Raw genomic sequence first — 5,411 nt, forward strand, 5'->3', positions numbered from 1 at the left:
CTCTTCCTCCCGCACCTCCTCATGCCCCTCATTAGCCCCCTCCGCACCCTCCTCTTTCCCCTCATTTTTTCGCTCCTCATCACCATCATCACTATCATCCCCATCTTCCTCATCATCCTCATCATCCTCATTTCCTCCATCACTATCCACATCCTCTTCCTCATCACCAAATTTGTCCCTCCTTATCTTCAACAGAAGGTCTAATTCCACCCGTTTTTCAAGTATGAGCTGATCCAACTCAGCTTTGGTGATTACCTACACATAAATAACCCAAGTAAAGTTCAATTCATGGATGAACATCAAATAAAAATCATGGAGAGCAATTAACTAACATGGAATAAAAATAAAAATGGAAATATATATACCTCTCTCTCTCTCTCTTCAATCTTGAAGGGGCAGTGGATGTAGTGGCAGCTTGTCTCTTTTCAAATTTGTTAGCCCTTGACTCAACACCATGCTTCCTAAAATTAGCCGGATCTCTAATTAAATCTTGAACTGTACTCCTCCGTAAAGATCCCGTGCCCTTGTGGAAGCTTAGGATGGGTGGTAGGGATTCTGCTCCTACACGAAGGCGTAATTGTCCCACAAGCTCATAAAACCAAACCTGTGAGAAAAGGAAAATTTTAGCTCAACAATAAACATGACTAAATGAATTAATATATACAATGTAGAATGACATTAAAATGTAGTAAATGTTAACTTACCATCAAAACCGAGGCAAAACCCCCCATATAACCACCTCTAGATCGATTTCCCTCAAATCTCTTAGTGATGGTTTTCTTAGCCTTAATCATCTCGGTACACAACACATTGTATACTAATTCAGCCCAATTATACTCCTTAAGAGTGCCCAATTTCTCAGCATATCTAAATGCAAACAAGGGACAACTCATACTAGCTTGGGGGCATAATATAAAGCCAATAATGAAAGCCACGAGCATATGTGGCAAAAGAGGATCTCTACGCTCGGCCATCTGCTTGATAAGTTCACCCATCCTATCTCTTCTAGCACACACAACCTTCTTCTTACCCTCGTCAATTTTCTTCTTTCCTTTTCTAGTCACACGCTTACTATCTTCTTCAATTTCAGCCGCGGTACTATATGAAAGCACAAGCTTGTAGATTGTATCGCGATCACTTCTATGAAACCGCGTGTCTACTATAGATCCTCCCATCGGAAGACCCGTGATTCTCCCAACTTCTTCAACATCAAAGGAGGTCCATTTTCCTCCAATTTTGAAACTACTTTTTTCGACATTAAATACTCCCAACAAACAATCCACTATAACTGGTTGCACTGGAAGATCTGGAACATCTAAGTAGCCATAAAATGGAGTGTCACGAAGGGCAATTCGTTGATCTTCCGATAAATAAGTAGAAATCTAGAAATCTGATTTTGAAGGTCCCGGAAGTACCCAATGTTCGATGGAATTCGCACTAAAGCCATGAGATAGAATTTTCTGCAACCATAAAACATAAGGCGACTTTAGTTGTCTATCATATTTACAGACAAAATTGTATCAAATGTTTACAGAATCAGATGTTTACAGACAAAATTGTATCATATTTACAAACAAAATTGTAACAGACAATCTCAATACTCAAATTACCACGCTTTAGCTTTATATCAACCTATTTACAGCCTATGATATTTTTTCCTCTTCTCGCTCAGTGAAATGTAGCAAATGTTAACATATGTACAATAACAGACATTTGTATCAAACTTTAGATGTCCCAGAATTGGGACTGAATATACGCAGAAAATCAATACCAATCCTCAATTATAAAGTCATGAATTCAAAACAATATAAACGCAACAACTAAGCTAAAATTGTTGAGTTTAAGAGCCAATAATTATCCAAATATCAAAAATAAAAAAGTTCGACGGCAACCCAGCCAATGCTCGTGAGAAATCAATACCTGAAACAGCGACTTTGACGGCAATGATGACTGGGACGGGCAACAACGGCGACTGCGAGATGCGTCGGCGGCAAGGGGACAGCGAGATTGACGGCGAGATCGAATTTAGAGGTCGACGGCAACGGTCTGGGATGGAAACAGCGACTGCGGGCGACAAACTGGGACGATCGACAGTGGGTGCGGGCGACGGTCGGGGACGGGCGACGGTCTGGGACTGTCGATCTGGGACGGAAACTCAAAGGTCGACGGCGAGAAGGAAATAAAAAGGTCGACGGAGAGATCTGGGTCACGGCGGCAGGAGCGGGCGACGGAGTCGACGGCGAGATCTGGGTCACGGCGGCAGGAGCGGGCGACGGAGTCGACGGGGATTTCTTTTTTATTATTATTTAGGAATCCGGTGGAAAAGGAATTTTGAGGAGAGAGACGTTTATATGGGGAAAGGGGTATTTTAGGGCTTTTACCTTGCTTCTGTATAAATACAACTACTAAATGTATTGTATTTTAGAATTTGGGTTTAAAGATAAATACAGAAAGAGAGTTGGGCTTAGAGATACAAATAATATTGGGTGGGTTTAAAGATAAAGCTAGGTAAACAAATGGGCTTAAAAACAAAAAGCCCTAAAAAGAAAATCCAACTTAAGACTTCGAGAAGAATAAATCTGTCAATTAAAATATTTCAGTCCAAAGCACTTTTAAAAAAAAAGACTAATTTTACAAAGATCTCTTCCTTCCTCAAGTGTTATCCTTATGCTGCATATATATTGACGCCTTGACAAAGGGGACTTGCATTGGCATTATTTTTAACAGTAGCTGTTATAGCCTACTACCTACCTCAAGTATATATATACATATGTGTGCGCGAGGCCATCGGACCTAAGTTTCTCCATTTTTTTAATATAATTTTTCTCATTTCTCAGTCTCATCAGCTTTGGTTTTTATTATGGAAAAATTGCTTCAAGGTTCTAAAACTTAAAAAGTTATGTGCATCAGCCCCATGTACTTTTGCCCATGTGTATAATCCCAGAATACAACAGAGAATTGCGTTTATGCCCCGCCAACTCTGCAGCTAGAGAGAAAAATCTCTAAAACCCTATTCTACCCCTCCCGCCCCACATCGCTACAGTGCCCCGTTTTGGTAACCGCGTCCGCCCACTTTGTAACTCAAATCAAGTCTCTCTCTCTCTCTCTCTCTCTAGCCGGCGAAATTCCCAAATCTCCACTCTAGGGTTTTGTCACAATCGGCAGTAAATGGCCGAAAAATCGACGGCGAACCCAGATTTGGAAGGTGTTGACCATCCTCCTCCGCCGTTGTAAGAGCACTAACATGCGCCGACGAACGATGAGCGACAAGACTCGCCTTCGACCGAGGTAAAGACCTCCCTTCGCCGGCGTCGACTGGTAAATATCCCCCCTCGCCTTTCAAGAATTTTAAAGACCCCACTTTGCCGTCTAAGACCGACCATGGACCCTATTCTCTCTCATCCTCCTCCCCCTCCCCCTCCAAGTCTTCATCAACTCATCCATCATCATCAGGGAACGACAACACTGATGAAGCCACCCAGAACCTGTTGGGCATGCGAAAGGGGTTACCGAGAAAAAGGAAAATTACAAACTCAAAACAGGAATTAAAGAAATCCAGGAAGAAATAAGCTATTGTTAAATTTTTCAATTTAGATAGATTGATATTACAGATTAATGTTGGTGCATTGTGAAATATATGCCTATATCTGTGAAATGTAACATATTAATGATAGCAATGAATGAATGGCTGTTACGTTTTGTTATAACGTACTAACATTTCTTATATATTGTTAACCCTGGATATTGGTTGAAGATATTGGTATCTGATACCTGACTTTATACATTATGCGTTAAGTTTTATTGATGGATAACAAGTCTAGCGATTGTTTGTTAAGGTGTATAGCATAACTGTTACATTTCATTGTTGCTTGTTAACTATTGGCCGTTGGATGTTAAGTTTAGAGAGATTGATGTTAAATGTTAAATTTTAATACAGGAAAAAGTCTGGTGTTGCTGCTGAAATTAGACCTACAGCTAGTTTCAGCGCATATTATGATTTTATGAAAGTACTCGGACCGAGAATAAGGCGGTGTCACTGGGATGCTTACCAAAGGTGTACATTTAAGCATTATGTAATGTTTGGTCCCCTAGCAGCAGATCGACCCACACTTGGACTTCTTTTGAGTCACTATATAGGAAATGAAGTAACGTTTGCTCTGCCCGATGCCGAAAGTGTGAGAGAAAAGATAGTTAATTTTGATATGGAATTGGTTCATGAACACACTGGTTTCCCAATTGACAGGGAAATAATTTACAGTAATAGATATCCTCACCCTAGGATTTGGATGGAGTATTTTGCTGAGCAATTTACTAAAAGTGAAAAGAATCACCAAAGAATATGGGAAGATATGCGGAAGGGCTACTAGAATCTCTTGTTGAATCAAGAAAGAAGAAAGATATTGAGAATTTTGTGTTGCTGCAGATTCTTTATCAATGTTCAATGATTCGGTGTCCTAGCAATGTCCAAGGCATCCCTAAGTTCTTGTTCAAATATGTTGATTGCGTTGAAATAGTGAGGAATGTGGCCTGGGGAAGTATATTTATGATCAGACGAAGAAAGGAATTAAGATTGCTAGGGAAGATCTGAACAAACCAGGAGTTTCATATGTGCCTAGATGTATGCCTCTGATCCCTGTAAGTTGCATTAATTTTTTTTATTGCTATGGTTAACCTGTGCATGTGAACATTTACCTGTATTTTGTCAACTAAAGTTAAAAGTAATTAAGGTTAACTAGTTCATGTTAACTATATTGAGGTCAGTATTAAGGTTTGTGAGGTTTTTGTTAACTATATTTCAGTTCAGTTCTGTTAACTATATTCATGTTTAAAAGACTAGTAGTACATACTAACTAATTAATTAGAACAACTTGTTTGCAGCTATGATACTACTAAATGATAGGGATTAAAAAATATGCCCTGAGCAATAGATTCAGGCCACCACTCACTAACTGGGTGATGATTAAAGAAAAGTCTAGATCTCTCCGAAAGGACGCAATAGTTGCAAAAGCTAGCATTTCTGTTGTACAGAAACCGATAGCTGAATTTGACCCATGGGTTGAAAAAATCCACTCAGAAAGCCAAATATGAGGGAAGATGATTCAATGAGAATTAAAAAAAAGGATTCCACCACTTCTAGTAAAGAAGCAGATGCCACATTCTCCGAAAAAACTATCAAGGAGAAGAAAGCAGAAAGGAGGAAGAAGATTAGAGAAGAAAAGAAGGAAGAAAAGAAAAGATTATCAATAGGTTTGGTAAGATCTAAGATCTAAACCAGTGCACATTAAGTTTTTCATTTTAAGTATTAAGCATATCAGATGAACTATTAACTCTGATGAAAGGATGTGCTTGGTACTTGATTGCATGTTAATAATTAGCGCATATATGTGAACTGTCTGGATTTAAGTAGCATG

Source organism: Asparagus officinalis, chromosome 6 (genome assembly GCF_001876935.1).
Source record: "Asparagus officinalis chromosome 6, Aspof.V1, whole genome shotgun sequence".
In the NCBI taxonomy this organism is placed as follows: domain Eukaryota; kingdom Viridiplantae; phylum Streptophyta; class Magnoliopsida; order Asparagales; family Asparagaceae; genus Asparagus; species Asparagus officinalis.